The sequence below is a fragment of the Peromyscus maniculatus genome, chromosome 19 (assembly GCF_049852395.1).
Source record: "Peromyscus maniculatus bairdii isolate BWxNUB_F1_BW_parent chromosome 19, HU_Pman_BW_mat_3.1, whole genome shotgun sequence".
In the NCBI taxonomy this organism is placed as follows: domain Eukaryota; kingdom Metazoa; phylum Chordata; class Mammalia; order Rodentia; family Cricetidae; genus Peromyscus; species Peromyscus maniculatus.
Genome location: NC_134870.1, coordinates 31,151,316 through 31,172,098, shown reverse-complemented (window position 1 = coordinate 31,172,098; position 20,783 = coordinate 31,151,316). Strand labels below are relative to the sequence as shown.

Here is a 20,783-nt window from a genome sequence, read left to right as displayed (position 1 = left end):
GCAGCAACATGCACATATTCACATACACAAAGTATAATTCACAATGGTAAAAAAAATCAAATGAGAAAACTGGTTAAATGGATATAAATATTTTATGAAATGCAACATTTATTTTTTTAAAGGCATTGGGTGAATATAAAGACCTCCTCAACCTTCTGAAAAGGCACCTACCAAAAGATATCTCTCAGCATCATGCTCAATGGAAAAAGATACGATTTTCCTCTTAAGATTAGTAACAAAATATGTACTCTTTCCACTTCCATTCAAATATTACATGTGAGGACTGTAGACTATATAATAAGGTAAGAAATAGGAATAAAAAGACATCTAAATCACAAAGGAAAAACCAAGGCTCATTATTTGTAAGTATAATCATTTAAGTAGAAATTCTTATGACATCTTAAAGGATACTATTAAATTTCAAAAGGTAGAAGAGAATGACCATTTGTAGATAGATATCCAAAAGAACTGAAAACATCTGTCCAAGCAAGCATGTGCATATTTATTCATGGCAGCATTCCTAACAATAGTCAAAAGGGAGAAACAACCCAAATGTCCCTCAAGGGGATGAATGGATAAAGAAGTCACAGCACATACAAGCAATACACTGTTACTCAGCCTGGGAAAGAATGAAGTCCAGACCTGTACTTAAGATGGAACAACATCTAAAACATGATTAAAATGCCAGACATAGTGACATGTAGATTGACTCCATTGACCAGATAAATGTAGAATGATTAAATCTATAGATGGAATATAGAATGATGATTGTCAGGGTCTTGGAGTAAGAGGAAAATGAGGAGTTACTGCTTAATGTGTAAGGATTTTACATTTACAGAAATATCCTGGAATGAGGCATAAATGGTTGTTATATAACATGTATCAGATTACCTTTATTTTTTGAGTAGTTGACTTTGTTATATGTTTACCTTAATAAACATTACTTTTTTAAAATTTACTAGAACTAATGACTGAGTTGAGCAGGGCTACAGGATACAACAGGGATCAACAAAACAACTTTCCTTCAACTGAAAAATGAAGTCATTCCAACAGAGACCATATGGTCTGCAAAGTCAAAAATATTACCATCTTTACTGATTCTTAGAGTATCAGATCAATGTAAAAACTAATTATATAACTATGCTATGGTAATCAAGGTAGAGTAGTACTGGCACTAAATATGTAAAATTGTCTTTTAAATTATTATTTTTAATAGTCATCTAAACTAAACAGAGAGCTAAGAACTGGACCCACATAAATACAGTCCACTGATGTTTGACCAAGGGACAAAGGCTACACGGCAAAGGAAAGACTTCAATAAGTGATGTTGGAAATAATGGGGCATCACATGCCAAAGAGGAATCTAGTCTCAAACTTTACATTTTTAACAAATACAAACTCAAAATGGACCCCAGACTAAATGTGAAATACAAATTACAAAACTAAAAAACAGGATAGTCTACATGATATGATACCAAAGGCAAAATCCATGAAAGAGAATAAGCTAGACACCATTAAAATTTAAATTTCTCCTGTGCTAGAGACAATATGAAAAGACAATCTATATACTGGGGGAAAATATGTGCAAGACATTTCTTAATTGAATATTTAAAACACAAAGGCTCCTAAAACTCAAAAATAAGCTAGACAACCAGTGTAAAAGTTGACCAGGCACCCAAGAAAGCATAAAGGTGGTGAGGAAATGAAAAATGCCCTCATCATAGGTTACCCACGAAATGTTAAAGCAAAAAAAATGAAATAGCACTCCATACTTTTAGAATGGTCCAAATCCAGAACAATTACACCACTGAATGCTAGAGAGAGTGGAGCAACATAAACTCCTGCTGGCTGCTAATCAAATGCTATGGCATGATGGAAGACAATTGGGTAGTTTCTTACAAAATGCAGCATACTCTTACCATTTAATCAATGGGTTGGTGTGTATTTAGATGGGAATTCAAAACATATACACACAAAAACATCTATTACAGCAACTTTAGTCATAGTCATCAATACACAGAGAAGCATTGAGATGGCTTCCGTGGGTGAGATAATCTGCACACAGTGGGGTATCATGGTGGTTTGAATAGGTATGGCCCTCATAGACTCATGTGTTTGAATGCTTTGCCCATAAAAATTGGCCCTATTAGGAGGTGTGGCTTTGTGGAGTGGGTATGGCCTTACTTGAGGAAGTATGTCACTATGGAGGTGGGCTTTGAGGTCTTATAAGCTCAAGTCTGGCCAGTGGAACACAGACTCCACCTGCTACCCGCAGTCAAGATGTAGAACTCTCAGCTTCTTCTCCAGCACCATTTCTGCCTGCATGCCACCATGTTCTATCATAATGATAATGGACTAAACCTCTGAAACTGTAAGCTAGCCCCAATTAAATGTTTTCCTTTATAAGAGTTATTGTGGTCATGGTGTCTCTTCACAGCAATAGAAACCCTAAGACAGTCATTCAAAACAAAAAGAAATGGGCTACCAGCCATGAAAAGACAGAGAAGTCTTAAATATACATTACAAAAGGGGAAAAACTGATCTGAAAGGACTGCCTTCTGTATGATTCCCAATGCAGGATACTCTGCAAAAGGCAAAACTAGAAAGAAAGATGTTTAATGCTTTTAGAAGCAGGGCTTACAAGTAGAGAGGAACACAAAGTATTGAGAATTTGCAGGACAGTAAATGTGTCTACACCATATGATGGATACATTCTATATTTGTCCAAATATACAGCACCAAGAGAGATCCTAGTATAACCTATAAACTATTGGCAATGATGGTGTCAACATGATTATTATATAAGGATGGGGTCCTTAAGTGTAATACATATATTTTTAAGAAGGAGGGGTGTTGATTCTGGGAGTACTATTCATGAGTGGGCTTAAGGAATATAGAGAATTCTGTAGATGGTTCCTACAGAAACCTCTAGAAAGAACTTTCTCACAGTTTTGTGTCAATCTTAAATTGTAACACTGGGTAACTTGGTAATGCACACCTTTAATCCTAACACTTGGAAGGCAGAGGTAGGCAGACCTCTGTAAGTTCACCAGGCCAGCCAAGGCTACACAGCAAGACCCTGGTTCAAAAACAAACAAGAAAGCAACATCAAGGTTGGGGAAGATCGCTCAATCATCAAAGTGCTTCTCACATAAGCAGAAGGACCCGAAACAAGTGGAATGTGGTAGTATAGACTTGAAATCCTGGTGCTGGGGAGGCAGAGCAGAAGGATCACTAATGCTAGCTGACCACCCAGCCTAACTTCATCAATGAGCTCAAGGTCACAGAAAACAAGTTGGATGACATGCAAAGTTGACCTCTGATCTCCACATTCTTATTCAACTACACACACACACACACACACACACACACACACACACACACACACACACAGGAGGGGGGGGAGAGAGAGAGAGAGAGAGAGAGAGAGAGAGAGAGAGAGAGAGAGAGAGAGAGAGAGAGAGAGAGAAAGAGAGAAATGAGAATTACCAAGACCATACCCAGGGCACAAAATTTAAAAGAACAAAACTTCATCAAAGGTTTATAGAAGACCAAAAGAAACATCTCAAAAAACTTAAAGAGAATAAGCACCTGATAAATGCCCAAGAAAACACAAGCATAAGGCTGGATGAAATGACAAAGACAACCAAGACTGGAAAATCAAAGTTAACATGAAGATGGAATTGAAAAACTCAGTAACACAACTAGAAAACTCAGGGGAAAACCTTGCAAGTAGAAGACAGAATATCATGACCAAAGATAAAGCAGATGAATTAGACCACACAAACAAAACTGAAAAATTTAAAGATATACAAGAGGTACTGGAGAGAGGGCTCAGAGGTTAAGAGCACTGGAGTTCTCTTGCCGAGAACTCAGGTTCCATTCCCAACACCCACATTACTGCTTACAACCTGGAACAAACAGTTCTAGCGCATGTGACAAGCTCTTTTGGCTTCCAAGGACATCAATCATACACATAGTACCCAGACATGTATGCACGCAAACACTCATATACTTAAAAAGACCAAGTATTTAATTATAGGCACAGATGAAGGAGAAGAATCCCAGGTCAATGTCATCGGCCAGATCATCACCATTATAGAAGAAAACCCCAAACCAAGGAAACACACACACACATACAAGAAATGCACAGAATCTTGGAACTACAAAAGATGTCAAATAGCCAAAGAAATCCTGAACAAAACAAAACACAATGCTGGAGGGATTACCATTCCAGATTTTAAGACGTATTAAAAAGCCATAGTAATTAAAAACAGTATGGCACCAGCACAAAAACAGACTTGTAGACCAATGAACCAAAACATAAGACCAGAACATGCGTACACAATTATAGCTATCTGACAACTGACAAAGATGTCAAACGCATACACTAGAGAAAAGATGGCATCTTCAACAAACGGTGTTGAGAAAATTAGATGTTTACATGTAGAATATGGAAATTAGACCTTTATCTGTCATCTTGTACAAAATTAACTCCAAATAGATCAAAGACCTCAATGTGAAAGCTTAAACTGCTAGAAGAAACCAGGCAGAACACTACAAGATATAGGTGTAAGCAAGGACTTTCTTAATAAGGCTTAATTTTTCTAGGAATTAAGGTCAAAAATTGATGAATGGAATCTCATAAAACTAAAAGGCTTTTGTACAAATAAGAAAACTATCAATTGAGTGAAGAGGAATCCCAAAGTGGGACCAAATCTTTGCCAGCTATACAGTTGACAGAGGATTAATATTCAGAATATATAAAGCTAAAAAAACAAATCATGAAAACAAAAGATCTATTCAAAAAATGAGTTATGGTGCCTGGAGAGGTGGCTCAGTGGCTAAAAGCACTGGCAACTCTTTCTGAGGAGCTGGGTTCCATTTCCAGCACCATATTGTGACTCACAACCTACATTTCAAGGGGATTCAACACCCTGTTCTGGCTTTCCTCAGGCACTGTATACACATGGTACAGACATCTATGTAGGCAAAACATCCATACACATAAAATAATATATATTTTTTATGGTTTTGAACAGAGAGTTTTCAAAAGAAGAAATAAAGATTGCTAACATATAGCTCAAATGCTCATCATATTGAGGAATTAGAGAAATGCAAATAGAAACAACACTGAAATTTCATCTTACCCCACTCAGAATGCAAAGATCAACACAACTCCTGACAGTGTATGCTGGGGGGACAGGCGTGAGGAAAGGGAACTCAACCCTCATTCACCGTTGTTGGGATTGCAAACTGATCCTGCTACTCTGGAAATCTGTATAGAAAACCCTCAAGAGAGTAAAAATAAATCTACTATATGACCCAGCTATACCACTCCTCAGAATATGCCCAAAAGACTCAACATCCTACTGCACAGATACTTGCCCCTCTATTCACAATAGCTAGGAAATGGAAACAACCTAAATATCCTTCAACTGATAAATGGATGACAAAAATATGATATCTATATCTATACATACACAATGAGTACTATTCAGCTGTAAAGAACAATGAAGTCATGAAATGTGCAGATATAGAAAACTATAAAAAGATGGCAATTAGTCACTAGGAAAATGCAGGCTACATTAAATGATAAACCACTACCTATCTATTACAATTCCAAATTTGAAAGACTGACCTTACCAAGTGTTAACGAGCATGTGCAGGAATGGAAACTCTGATTGACCACTGACAGGAATGCACAATGGTACAATCACTATAGGGAAACATATGACAGGGTTTTATTTTTCATTGTTTTCTGGGTATAAAATAATGGGTTTCTTTATGACACTTCATGTGCAACACTTTACTTTTCTTACATTTGCCTTTTGTGATACCTATTCTTGGTTGTCAATGTGACCAGATGTGGAATTAACTAAAAATCAAGCAGCTGCATACACCTGGGAAGGATTTTTCTTGATAGAATCTTTTGAAATGGGCAGATCCACCCTAAATTAGGATCTTTTGAGGTGGGGAAACCCACCTTTCCTCTGGACCACACTTTGCGGTAACAGCCTCTCTAAAGCACAATGCAGAAGCAAGCACTTGCTCTTTGCCTGCTTGTCCTCACTCTCCCTGGCAAGTCCACTCCTTCACTGGCATTAGAGCCTACTTCTTCAAGGCTGTAGCGCACACTGAAGAGCAGCCGAGACAACCGGCCTGCTGGACTGAACAACTACTGGATTCTTTGACTTTCCGTTGGGACACAGGCATTGTGAAACAGTCAGGCCATAACCTGTAAGCCACTGTAATAAATCGTGTGTGTGTGTGTGTGTGTGTGTGTGTGTGTGTGTGTGTGTGTGTGTACGTTTTCATTCTATCAGTTCTGTTTCCCTAGAGTACCTTAACCAATAAATTTGGGAGAAGGTTTTTGTTGTTGTTGTATTTTAGGCCAAAAATATTTTAATTGATTAGTATGTGATGAAAACCAAAATCTGACCTACCCTCTGGCCCTGCGAAACTAGAATCCAAGAAAACCCGTTACCGATCTACCTTATACACCTGCCTATGAAAGATTTTTAAGGAAATTTGTCAAATTTCAGTCTTCAGGTCATTAGTTATGGGAACTTAAGTGGTCTAGGCGCCCGGATCTTTCACCTGTAAAATGGGACCTGTTCACTGTAGCTGTCTTTGGGGGATGTCAGAAGGAAGCGCGCATTTTTGCATGTGGTAAACACCTGCATACCGTGATGCAAATCCTCTCCCCAGGCTACCAAGGAAAACCACGGCCCTGTTACCGCGCTGCATCACCAGCAGCAGGGTTGGAGCACACAAAGGCCACCAGGGCCTTCACCCGGGCAGCAGCCTGGTCGTGGGCCCCGAGCGGCCGCGGGAGCTGGAAATCCCGCTCAGACCACACTCACAAACCATGAAAACGAGAAGCCAGCTGTACCTCACACAGCTGCAGCAGCAGAAGGCAGGACTCCGCGCGGGGCTCTCTCCATCCCGTGCAGCCCAGGGCCTTCGAACTGGCGTCTCCAAAGGTGGCAAGATGGCGGCCTCAACATGGCCCCCGCGTGAGGGGCGGCTCCCTCCCAGAAGGCCCTGCGGCCTCTCCATGCCCGCCCTGGCTCGCAGCTGCCGACTCTTCCTCCTAGGCTCGCATCACAGCCTCGCAGGGGCAGAAGGGGAGGCTTCCCGCAGTGTCCACCACAAAGCTCTCTGCAAATATTTGCTGAGGGCGGGATGAAGTCTCATGAGTGGCTGGGTCTATGATGCACTGGAAGCTGCTGCACCCTGGTAGGAAGATTTTCCTTTTTCTTTCTAAGGCAGGCCAGGGGACGGATGAAGACTTGCTTTTGATGAGTTCTATATAATTAAACACTGAATAGTCTGAGTGTACTCCCAAATAACCTCTGGAGAGCTTTCAACCATTAAACATGGGCTGCCATGAATCCTACCAGGTAAAAGGTGTGAGTCAGAATGCATAGCCTGCCTACTGGATTCCGAATGAACACGCCTGGGCCCAAGAGCTTTCAAACGCTAGCTCTACTGTTTACTAGGTTTGCCGTCTTAGGCAAGTTGCCTAACCGCTCCAGGCTTCTGCCAAATGGGGAAAAACAGTTCCTTCTTCATAGCGTTCAGCACCCTGAGTGTTTAATAAATCTTAACCATTATTCTCATTCATAATAAATCCATCCTGAATCAGCTTAGCTTCCTATAAACTGTGGGTGACCCTAGAAAAGACGACTTTTCTCTGACTCATACAACACAATAGATGGAATGACAGCCATTTAAAATAGTCCTTGTATTAGCTGAGAGGATCCGGGTGGGCAAGCCACTCTCAGATAAAGGCTGCCCACTAGGGGAGCTGCCCCGGTTCTACAAATCCCACCCTGGACTCCCTGAATTTGCCAACACCCTCCAACTCCTATGAGGCAAGGTGCTGCTAGATTTCTGTTTGAAATTTGTACATTTAGTCAAGAGAAATGGAAAAATAAGCCCTCACAATGGCTTTTACATGAAATGTTCATAGCAGCTTTGTTCACAGTAATAAAAATATTGCAAACAACCTAATGTTCATAAGCAGCAACCTACAGTTAATTCATAAAATGAATTCTAAGATGTGCATCCCAAAAATACATTCTGAAACAAGCAAGACACGAAGGCCACATACTGTTTGATTCCGTTTATTTATGATGCTAGATAAGACAAACTAATCTACAGTTGCAGAAAGCAGATCTGTGTTTGCTTGTGGTCAGAGCTTGGGGCAGGAATTAATGGGTACAAAGTAGGAGAGCATTTTGAGGCATACTAGAAAGGTGACATCCTGAGTGTGGTAGTGATAAGCTACAAGAAAGGAGTTTTGTTAAAACTCATTAAACTTTTTTAATGAAAATGAGTACATGAAATCACTTGTAAACTATACTTTAATAGAGTTGATTAAAGCCGGGAAGTGGTGGCACACACCTTTAATCCCAGCACTCGGGAAGCAGAAGCAAATGGATCTCTGCAAGTTCAAGGCCAGCCTGGTCTACAGAGCAAATTCCAGGACAGGCTCTAAAGCTACACAGAGAACAGAGAAACCCTGCCTCAAAACAACAACAACAACAAAAATAATAAAGTTGATTTTAAAAAAATTATGGTGAATGTTTATTTTTTCTTATGGTGAATGTTTATAACCCATGTCTTCAATAAAGCAAATTATCCCAGAAAATCTCAGAGTGCGTATGAGGGCTGTCAATAATTTGAAAGGCCTGGAGAGCAGAGAATTGGTTTATTTTATTTGGTAAAGAAAGCTCACCTGTGGGCTGCAGCATCCCCTTATGTCTGAGATTTCTAGTGTACCCTGTATATTACAGACTTCCCTAGCCAGCATCAAAGGCCTTATCCACAAAAGATTAATTTGCAGCAAAAAAGCAATCATTAACTAAATTATGGTAGTTCTTGATATAGGATCATGCAACAACTAAAAATATGCTTACAAAGAGCTTAGCAAAATAGAAAATTTTCATGTTCTAATTTTTAAAATAAAAAAACAGCCTTGGTTCATGATTTTTTTAAAAGTATTCATCTATGAAAATAGGGAAAAAAATTAATCTATCTATGGTGTTAAAAGTTGGGATAGTGCAGGTGTGATGATATGGGCCTTTATTTAATCCCAGTGCCTGAGAGGTAGGTGGATCTCTGTGAGTTCGAGACCAGCCTGGTTTACATTAAAACCTCCAGGTTGGCCAGAGTGACACTGTGAGACCCTGTCATAATAATAATAATAATAATAATAATAATAATAATAATAAATCAGGGTGGCAGCTCCTCTCAGGGAGAAGAAGTGGTTGGAAGAGACAGCAGGGGTGGATGTGGGAATTCCCAGGTCTTGACGAAGTTTGTTCCTTTGTCAACTCAGGTAAGAGCAGCATGTGTGACTGACCCACAGAGACACAGACTGCTAAAACAGAACCCAGTGGGCTGTGCATTTCTGCCCCCTTGGCAAGCCACCGAATCTGGGTTTAATGGTAGATTTTGTGGATCCCACACAGCACCAATGTGAAATGGAGGCCAGAGAGCTCATGCCTCCCTATACCCACCAACCATAACAACTCTTTTTCTTTCAAGATGGGGTCTCCATGTAGCTCTGGATGGCTTTGAACCCAAGATCTTCCTCCTTCGGCCTTCATGGTGCTGGAATTATAGGCCCAATTCAAATGATTTTTCACAAAGTTCCCCTTCCACATTTCACACTTGCTAGATCTAGTAACATAGGCCAGTCAGTGAGCACTTGCCGGGCCACTGACCCAGAAGCAAGTGCCAGACATTCTGGGTCCCAGACATGCATTAATGTCCTGAATGGCTCCAAGTTCCACTCTAGTGTATCAGGGACATATCAGCTGGTAATTGTGGTCAGTAGAAAGCAGACTCTGAGACACGTCCCAGGCCAGGGAGAGACCCCATCTCAAGTAAAAGGAACAAAACCCGAGGGTGTCCTCCAGCTCCACACATACTCAAGAAAGACGACAAACACCCAGCAGGGTCTAAGAAATGTCAGGCTGAATGCACGAAAGTCCTCTTTGCGGTTGTTTTTGTCCTGGCTGGAGCAGAGGCCAGCAGGGCTCCCTCAATGACTGGGAGAAAGCAGTGACTGCAGTGACTGTAAGTGAAGAGCTGCAGTCATCCTGTCTGGGTTTTTTGCTTTCTCTTTAAACAATGAAGTAGAGTGAAGGTATTTGGACCCCTCCCAGAGAGGAGGCAGAGAGCTGGAGCAGTCAGGGAACATTCCTTTAGTCACCTGAAGAATCTTCCAAACTGTCCCTCAAGTTCCTATGTCAGGCTTGAGTGGGAGACTGTCCCTCCCCAACCTCCGAGGCCTCTCTCTTCCTCCTTTGAGAGGAATGGCTTTTTGTCCTACCTGCCTCAGGCAGGGTGACCAGGTGAAAGGCCACCTCTGAAGTGGTGCTCCTTCTGGGTGGCGGCTTCTTCAGGGCACAGCCTAAAGTTAGGTCCTCTTGGAACAGCCTCTGGTCCAACACACTCAGCACCCCGCAGACGTCCCCTTCACAGCACTCACAGCTTCTGTTTTTTATAAGTTCCCTGTTTGTGTATATTTTACAAATGCAAATCATTCCCATCGTGACTGGCTAGTTTACCAGATTCTGTGCCTTCAGAGAGCAGGGGTAGGGTCTGTTGTAATCATCACTTTCAGGCATCCAACAGATGCTCGTGTGTTGTGTGGACAGTTCATGCCCAGTCTCTGTTGTTCCTCCTCATGCGAACTCGGGTCACCTCCCCACTTTGTGCCTCAGCTTCTCCAGTAACCAAAGACTGGACCTTGGATTCCCTTACCACAGGTGCTCACATGCTGAGCACTAGTGAGAATAGGGCTGGAAAGAGCCAGAAGCAAGGGTAAGTTACTGGTAAGTAACCTGAGAGTGAGTCTCTAACAACAGCCAAAGCCTGGGGGAGTTTTGCGAGTCTTCATCAGGGAGTTCTGTTGAACATGCCTCATTGGCCTCTGACTGGCTGACTTCGCATGTGTTCATGCCACACAGAGTCTCAGAGTCCTACAAGCCAAACTGAAACTTAGCATTTGCCAAGCCGAACAGGTATTCCCATAGGAAATGCACCTGGGAAAAAATCATAATGGCAAGTATGTCCACACCAGGCCCGTGTCGGCAGCTCTACTCCTCACCCTCCATGTCCCTCTCCTACCTAACATTTCTACACGCCAGTGTCATCCCGGCCCCTGGCCTCAGTTATGAAGAAGGTTCTAGAGTCTCTGGACCCAGATCCAGCATATTCAGAGATGAGGACATGGTCTCTGGTCAGCAGAGTCAGAAAGGCAGCTCTGTGTGGCATAGACGAAGAAGATCATTTAAAGAGTCTCATGAATATCTAAACCAAATATTCTTACCCTGGGAACCAGCAATTCTACTTAAGAAAGTATGCTGCAGGTATACTTCCCTTGAAAGTGTGAGGATGTGTGTTCAAGGACATCCACAGAAACTTTTATAGGGAGAGATGGGAAGGCCTTAATCATCAGCATAAAGATCCATTAACAGTGACGCTCCCAGGTGGTCAGCTGTAGTTTAGTGCAGGTCTAGAAAGGACCAGGCAGGCCTCCATACTAACACATGAGATGGTCAAAGTAGAGAGTCAGCCTGGGTCTCACCAATAGATGAGTAGATAAAGAAAAGATGGGCTGTGAGTACACAGACATACACACAAATACACATAGGCAGGTACACATACAGACATGCAAACACACCCAGACCCCCCCCACACACACACACGCAGGTATATACATTTGCACATACAGACACACACTATGCAGGCATCCATACAGACATTCAGACACACATGCACACACAGGCAGGCATACACACATGCATGTAAATACATACACATGCATGCATGTACAAACATACACACTTGCATACATGCATGCATGCATCAACAATAGAATTTTACTCACAACGGAGCATAAAATCCTGTCACTTGGAACTAAAGGAATAGAACTGGAGAACACTTCACTAAGTGAAATAGGCCAGACACACACACACACACACACACACACACAAAACAAGGACCACACTTTCTCACTTCCATGTGAGACTTACCAGGTCAATGTGACCTTAGGACAGTGATGACCAGGGACTGGGAAGGGTACAGGGCCTGGGAAGAGGGTGGTTGGGTACGATCAGTGCACACTGTGAGCATGGATGAAAATATCACAACAAACCCTACTGGAATGTATAACTAATATGTGTGACTAAAAAGGAGCCTTACAGGGAAAAGCTGGAGGCAGAACAGGGTTGAGATGAGGCCAGGAAAATCTAGTACAGACACAAAGCCTTGCCTCTCATAGGTTGGATTGTCACCTCCACTGTCACCTGGAGACAGAGTCTTTACAGAAGGAACCAAGTTCAAATGAAGGCGTTAAGACGGGCCCTAATGAAGTATGATCAGTCCTTACAGAGAGGGACGTTCCGACGCAGACGTGCACACAGAGACAAAGTCAAATGAAAACAAAATATTGAGGTCAAGGTGATGTTTCTACGAGTCAAGGGCCACCAAAGTCTGACAGCAAAACACCAGAATGTAGTGGAGAGGCCGGAAGCGAGCCTCCCTCACAGGCTGCAGCCTCAAGCCCAGCCTCCAGTCTCTAGAGACCGGCGACAGTAAATTTCCATTGTTGAAGTTCCTGGCACTTCATTATACTAAACCTAGAAAACTAATTTTCTTTCTCTCTCTTTCTCGAGCCCTGTCCTCAGAACTGAGGTGGGAACAGGGCTTCTCACTGTTTAGTTCTTGCTTATATCTTAAGTTTTATTTCCCGTGAGTGTATCCCCTCCGTATCCCTCATGCTTCTGCGTCAGGTAATCAACTGTCTGAGAACACCAATGCCGCCATCTTAGCACCACGGTCCTCAACCTGGAAACAGTCCTCTCCTCCCACTCTGGCCTCAGTGGATGACTAGCTGTTCCTTTCACGGGCCAAGTCTGAGGCTGAGTTGTGAGGGCTCATTGCTGGCATGCTCGGGCTCACGCTTGCCTCGTCAGCCAATCAGGGTGTCTGCAAGCGCAGAAGAGGATGCTCGAGGCCCTGCAGCCTTAGCCCGTCCCGCTGTGGGCTGGAGGTGGGAGTGTGGGTTGCTTTAGAGGTGGAGGGACAGTAGACACGTTCCATTCATCTTCATGTGGAAGGAAGCCCCACTATTAGTGAGCTCGGCTACTGTCTGAGTCAGGCAGGTTGGCTTGACTCATCTATTATAGGATGACTCATTGCGTGCAAAGGAGCCCTTTTCCCTTTCTGGAGTAAACGGGCAGATGGATAGCCACTGTGTGAGTCACAGGGCCTGGGGCCCAAATAGCTGTGCAGATGGAGAAAAAAATGAGATCCCGCGCAGGAGGTGCCTGCCTCATCAGAATGGGGGCCTGCCCCCTGCGTCTGCCGCACCTGGCAGACACTAGAATTCCCAGAGCCACCACAGCCCCTGAAGCAAAGGAGGCCTGGAGACTCGGCATGGTGGTGGCTGCCACCAGGGCGCTGGCCGCCTTTCAAAGGAGAAATGATCAGGAACTTGGAAGGAAACTCAGTGTGGAAGAAATGAGCTCGAAGACAGTTGAGTGTCAGGGTCAGTCTAACCCTGGTACTAAATATCATGCGAAGATGACCCGGCGTGGGAACGGCTGCCTCAGGTACCAGCATTTTAAGCTCCTGACCGTGTGTTCTTGTCAGTGGCTCCTCTGAAATAGAAGAGTTTCCGAAACCACGGGCAGTTAAGCCCATTCCCTGTTTCCCCTGGCCTGCAAATTCAGAATACATTGGTTTTTCTTCTTCTTCTTCTTCTTCTTCTTCTTCTTCTTCTTCTTCTTCTTCTTCTTCTTCTTCTTCTTCTTCTTCTTCTTCTTCTTCTTCTTCTTTATGGCAAAAAAGATATCCCTCAGAGATCTGCTGAGAGCATGCGAGGTCAGGAAAGACACCAGGGAAAAAGACTCCATGTTGGGCTAAAGAGGAAGGTGCCCCTTCACGGCCTGCTGCAGAATCAACCTCCTAGTCAGAGGAGCCACTGACAAGAACACACGGTCAGGAGCTTAAAATGCTGGTACCGGAGGCAGTCATTCCCATGCCGGGTCATCTTCTCATGATATTCAGTACCAGGGTTAGACTGACCCTGGCACTTAACTGTCTTCATGCTCATTTCTTCCACACTGAGTTTCCTTCCAAGTTCCTGATCATTTCTCCTTTGAAAGGAGGCCAGCACCCTGGTGGCAGCCACCACCATGCCGAGTCTCCAGGCCTCCTTTGCTTCAGGGGCTGTGGTGGCTCTGGGAATTCTAGTGTCTAGGAGGTGCCATGCTAACTGTTTGTGCTGCCCTCCGGTACCACAGATGTATGATACATAGGTCCCTTTCCCGAATAATACTCTGTTCTTTCCCGGAGTACGGGAGTCCATGGGGAATAACATACAGTCTTGGAATGCCACATAAGCATCCAGTGTAAATACATAAACAATCATCTGCAAACTAACAGCCAGTTATAATAAACAACATGCTGAAAACATGGGCAGAGAGGACTAAGGAGGCCCATGGCCTTCCTAAAATGGAGGCTTTCAATTTGGATTTGAAGGTAAGTAGAACTCTTCCAGGTTACATGATGGAGGAAAAGGGTCCATACGAGGGGAAGACCTTACTCAAAAGCTAGTAAGAAATGGGTATGAAGCAGTTGGGGGCCCGTTGAGAAGTCTGGGATGCTGGAGAGATGGGTGATCAGGGCCAGAGGAAGCCAGGGAGGTGGCCGAATGAACATGGCTATGGAAGACTCCACCCTCTCTTCCTGAGTTGCAAGGGAAGCAATGTACGGTTCGCCATGTTGGGTAATAGTTATGTTCTTCTTGTAGAGGAAGAGCTAACAGGGATGAAGTGGAGGCAGGAGACTCGTTCAGAGACACTGGGAGTTCAGCAAGGGATCCTGAGGCCCCAGTGGTCAACATGTGAGGCCCAAAGAGCGGGGAGGAAGACCTGCGTCACTGTGGATGCTCAATGGAGAGGACCTGCTAACTGAAGGGGCAGATGGGTGGAGGCGGCAGGATTCAGGGTTCTTCACTTTGGCTGGCACAGAGGGGATACAGAAGGGTCAGCTCTCACTGTGGACATGTTGTTTTGGTGAGGACATGACCGCGGGTCATCTAACTAGAGATGTCCAACAGGCTGGCAGAACTATGGGCGTGGAACTTGAGAGAGAGGACTTGGAGGGCATATTTTTCCTCTGACACATTTTTGTCCAGCTTCCATTGCTGAGGTTTGGCTCAGGCCACCGTGGATTGGTGGGGGAAGTGCTGCTCTGAGATCCTGGGTGTATTTACACAACCTCAGCAGCAAAGCCACTGCCTTCCCCACGCCTGCACAGGAGCAGAGTGTGTGGAGACTCAGGGGTCCCTGGGACGATGTCACACCGAGGACACAGCTCTGGGCTGGCACTAAAGGTCTGGCTCCAACTGCGTATCTGCCGGGTGAGCTTCCCAGGTGAGGTGTGTTCCCCTAGGATTGAAGAAGCCCCTTAGTTCCCAAGGTTCAGCTGGCAAGCAGGAACCTAAGATGGGGAAGAGGATCCGGATCTCTTCCCTGGCTCTTCCTTCTGGATCCCAGAAGGACTGAGTGCCAGGAGAAAATTCAACATTCAAAGTAATCAGCAATGTGTGTCTTGAGATGGTAGGCTGGCCCAGACAGGAAAAAGAAAGTGCCAGGATGATCACCAAATATCCTAGAGAAATTGTTCTGGTTTGGGGTCATCTTAGGATAGTATCACAGTGGAGACACTCAAGGATGCCTGGCCATAAAGCCTGTCACTTTGCAGGCAGCCTCTTCAGCTGCACCATCTGAGTTCAATTCCATATAATGGTTCTTACCCCCATTTTATAGATGAGGAAAGTAGAGGACAGAGGTGTCAAATGGCTCGCCCCAAATCACCTCTCTAGTCAAGTAGTGATTCTGGGATTTGGAAGCAGTCTGGCTGATTCTGGAGCCTGCCTTCTTAACCACAAAGTGACAGACTCCACCACAAGGCACACAGCAAATGGCTGATGTATTCACAGGGCACTTTGTGCTGCTAAAAGCACCCTCTTATACTTATATCCTCAAATTGACAGACAGAGCCAAGATTAAACCCTTAGCCTGGAATGGCTTTTTGCAGTCTTCTCTGGGGCTGGAAGCCAGACCCAGTGTCTGGTGCACTGAAGCTTTTCCAGACACAAGGAGCTAAGAAGAAGCATCAAGGGGAACACTCCATAAGGCCACACAGTCCACCTGGACCACACTCCTAGAACCGCAAGGAGGAACTAATCAAGATGAATGACAGTGGCTGATGCAGACTTACACTTCACGCTGAAAAACCTAAAAGTTCAAAGTGTCTCCTAGTGAGTTCCCATCCTGACTTTGTACTCATTTTGTTTTTAGCTTCCAAATTCTTGAGAACAGAGTCTGTGTCTGTGCCCAACATTAACTGATAGAACAACAAATGCTATTAGTTGTTTGGCATGGCTGCATACTTCCCTAAGCACGATATTAGGCTACAAAAAAAAGTGATAAACCTCAATAATTCCTAGACGCGCTTTGCCCAAATATGTCCAATGTTAGTATCTGATTACATGTGCTTCATGCACCGTCTATCTTTCTTTAATTTTTAAAAGATTTCTTTTATTTTTAACTATGTGTCTGTGTTGGGGTTTGTGCCCATGAGTGCAGGCACACCCAGAGGCTAGAAGCATTAGATCCCCTGGAGTTGGAGTCACAGGCAGTTGTGAGCTGCTGGACATGGGTTCTGGTAACCAAACTTCGAGCCTGATACAAGGGCAATACAGGCTCTTAACTGCTGTGCCATCCCTTAAGCACGCCTTAATTTTTTGTCTTGTTACTTAAGAGGAAATTGTAGATGAATGCCGTTTACCCTTAGTTACACATATTCTGTAACAGTCTGCCTAAAAATTCTACCCTTTCAAATTGTAATGCAATTACCTCTATCACAGGATGAACACTTATGCAGTGTAGTTATCTAGTCTATTATCCTTACTCAGATTTTTGCCAGTTTTCCCTATAATATCCTTTCTATCCGTGGAAATCAAGCGTATGTATTGCACCCATTTTTCATGTCCTGGGGCATTAGAATTGTTCTGAAATCTGACATTTTTAGAAGTGAACAACTCAGTTACTTTGTTAAATATCTCTGCACTGATTTGTCTTTATCAGGTGCTGTTTAGAATATACATTTTTGGAAGGGTTTTTTAAGTCCCCCTCAATGTCTCCTAGGAGGTACGTACTATTGGTCTGTCCCATTAAAAGTTAGTCCTAGGATCAATGAGATAGCTCAGAAGGTAAAGGCCTGAGTTTTATCCCTACAGCCCACATGGTGGAAGGAGAGAACTGATACCCCAAAGTGTACTCTGAGTCACATGTGTACATATATACAGAAAAAATAAATTTAGGACTTAGTCTTATCATGCAGTTCACAGACATAGTCCTGGGTGTTTGGAGGATTGAGGCAGGAGGATCTCTTGAGCCCAGGAGTACAAGGACAGACTGGAGATCACAATTCAAACAATAAAAAGTCTGTGTCTGCTAGATTCCAGTACAAAGTAACTACTTTATTGTAAATGGATATTTTCTGTCCTGATTGCCCAGTCCCAAATAACTTACTCAGAAGCTAAACATGAATTATAAATACTTGGCTGATAACTCAGGCTTGTTACTAGTTAACTCTTACATTTTAAGCTAACCAGGGTTCCTTATTTACACTCTGCCACATGGTGGTACCTTTATTAGCATGGCATGTTCATCTCCTGCTCCCTCTGTGTCTGGCTGGCGACTTCTGACTCTACCCTTCTCCTTCCCAGCATCCTTCGTTTTGTCACTCAGCCGATACTCCCTGCCTGGCTACTGGCCAATCGGTATTTTATTAAACCAGTTCAAGTGACAAATCTTTACAGTGTATAAGACGATTATTCCACAGCACTTTATTCTTTGGGATGGATGGGTATCTTGTAAAGAGATATTTTGAGATTATGCAAATATCTGATATGAATCACCCATTGATGATTCTGGATCCACTCAAGCGCTACTAGTACTGTGGTTGGGAATATTGAGATCCTGTCATTCCTTCTACACACAGGCTTTCAACTCCTGTATGAGAAAGAACTTCCTTGCATACCTTTACTATTAAGACTCAGAAATGTTTTATTCAGCTAGTTACTTTTTTTTTTTTTTTTACTATATTTGGTGGTCAACAGTTCTGGATGCGTGTGAATAGTTAAATCATTTCATCTAATTCTTGAAACAGTTCTGCTTCTGGGATTATGATTGTTCCTGCTTTGGAGACAAAAGGAAAGAAAGAAGTTCATCAAGATTAACTTTTCAAACAGTTAACTAGTGGTCTCTGAACTTTTTATGTCATATGCTTGAAGTTGTTTGTGTGTGTGTGTGCACGCGCGCGCGCGCATTGTTTTTCCTAATCCTCCCGATGTCTCTACACATAGGAATTATCTTCACATCTCTCCTTCTTGACTTTAAAATAATGGTTCAGAGAGGCTAAACAGTTACAAAAGCTATGTTGGGAGATGGAGGGACTCACTAAAATCTCGAATTATTGGCCAGCTGACCACATGGCCCTTCCTTTTGCAGATGGAGTATGTGAACATCTGGGCTTTACTGATGCTCAGGTGAGTCCATTCAGGACAGGTAAAAGCAGAATCAGTGATTTTCTTCGTGACAGCCTGTGTTTGTGACGGTTTCTGCTTTGACAAAAAATCACCTGGACTCCAATCAGCTGCAAAGTGAGAGAGCTGTGGCCATGCATATCCCGCCAGAGCCCTGGTGGACTTCAGCCACTTTATGGCAATTGGGTTACTGGAAAGTCGATTTCTTGCAGTGAGTAAATTCATGTCATCATGCAGAGGAAACTCTGGGGAGGTCTTTTGTCACATCATTACCCTCTGATTTATCATCCAGGTAAATATGGATTTTTCCATTCTTACTCGTGTGTGTAAATCACTATAAAGAAACTTCTCATTCATACATCTGTGAGCCAACGAAACTTCCTAATAATATTGTAAAACAAACCAGAAGATCTCAATGTTTAATCAAAGGAAAAACACATGTGTTAACACATCAATCATGTCTGGCTTTAATGGTCCCCCCACAATGACCTTAGAATTACTTTTGAGGACCACTAATACCCACCTCACATGCCTGCTGAAAACACAGAATCTAGGGCAGCATCCTGCACACACACACACACACACACACACACACACACACACACACACACACACACACAGCTGTTTGGTTTTAAGGAGGCCCTGAGAACTCTAATGCTTTCTATGGTGGCAGGGTGTGCTGGGGCCTCTGACAAAGCCTGGCTCCCATGGACACTGGACCATGCTGGCTTTATCACTTCATCCTTCTGCCTCCTGCCCACAGCAGTTACCAAAGGAAAGAATGGTTCCTCCACTCCCAAAGAAGCCTGGAATGGTCACTAAGAGTTGCGCTGGCCTTTGGGAAGGAGCTTGTGGCATTTCCCATCTGGCTGGGTTCCCAACCGACTCTCTGCTACAAAGAGGGAACCCTCTCTGCTGCGTGTTCTGATGTACAAGCTCTGCATGAAGTTCCTTGTAGCTCTCACGGAGTTCTAAGAAGTTTCCTTGGGGGAGGGGGAACAAATCCCTATTCTAGGTCCTGTTAAGACTGATTTAAATAAACACAAGCCAGCTGTTGATTCCAAGGGCTGCATGCTATCTTACTAGGAAAAGGGGTGTTTTTTTTTTTTTGGTTTTTAATCTCCATAGCAAGTCAGCTGTGGAGCTCTGTACTGCTCCAAATGAGGGATTTGCAGCTTCTTTCTATTTCTATGCACTGCCCTCAGTTCTTCCATCCCTTCCCCCTCTTACATTACAACCATCTAGACTGTAGACCAAGCCAAGTTCAAGGGTCGCCTAGCTGGTCAGCACCTAGGCAGACTCAGCAACAGTGTGCTGGTAGCATTGAGCAGCCAGCTCCTGGGGAGTTCTGGTCTGTAGCATTTGGTGGTCTTGGCTCTGCCAAAATGAAGTATCCCACTAACGCTGATTCCAAACTCCTAGCAGCCCAGCAAGCAACTCCAAGATTCCTGCACATTTACTGACTAGTTGTAGAGAGCCTGGATGAACAGGCCTCTGTGGATTCCAAGAATATGTTTCATCGGCTTTGTTTGGGGCCTGAGCAGGGATGGGCAGAGCTGACTCTGCGGTTCGGATGGATGGCCAGCTAGGCTTCTGTGGAATGACCTTTACTGCACCTCCTCTCCAGATACACCCTTCTCCCCAGGGTCCTGGAACCACGCTTGTGGCAGTGGGCTTGAGATTTTCCAGTGCTCAGATGCTCAGGTTCACCTTTCTTAGGAAGCCATTTCAGACATCACCAAAAGTAAGATCGTAAGGCCCCAGAGAGAGAAGGCAATGGGCCCTGCTCATCTAACACCATTGCATGTATGTTCAGCCTGAAAAATCCACATGACCTTGGGCCAATCATCCAGCTACTAGAAGCTCTCTGCTGCCAGTTGAGACTTCTCCAGGTTCTAGGAAACTCTCTTCTGGTCTTAAGAAACAGAAATCATTCAAATTCACCCAATACATGAACTTGTTAGTTTTAAGGTCATAATGATCATTTGGGATTCTAGATCCTAGGCTCAGTGCACAACTGGTCCCTCTAGGGAACTGCAAAGTGGGTCAGGACTTTTCTCTTCCCAAGGCTCTGACTGTTGTCTGCAAAGCCTCCTGCTCAGCACACAGGGCTCATTGTGTCTTCAGATGTGTACCT

At 43.7% G+C, this 20,783-nt stretch overlaps 2 long non-coding RNA genes across 2 annotated transcripts in view; one reads left to right on the top strand and one right to left on the bottom strand.

Moving 5' to 3' along the window:
• LOC121824002 (uncharacterized) overlaps window positions 1-7,079 on the bottom strand; it is a 59,032-nt gene extending 51,953 nt beyond the window's left edge. Inside the window, exon 1 of the long non-coding RNA XR_006065722.2 lies at window positions 6,896-7,079. This is a non-coding gene — a long non-coding RNA (uncharacterized LOC121824002). The remainder of the gene's footprint in view (window positions 1-6,895) is intronic.
• Window positions 7,080-14,358: 7,279 nt separating this feature from the next.
• LOC121824003 (uncharacterized) lies at window positions 14,359-19,735 on the top strand. The gene is made up of 3 exons (XR_006065732.2): window positions 14,359-14,568; window positions 16,088-16,354; window positions 18,612-19,735. It is a non-coding gene; the product is annotated as an uncharacterized LOC121824003 (long non-coding RNA).
• Window positions 19,736-20,783: the final 1,048 nt, after the last annotated feature.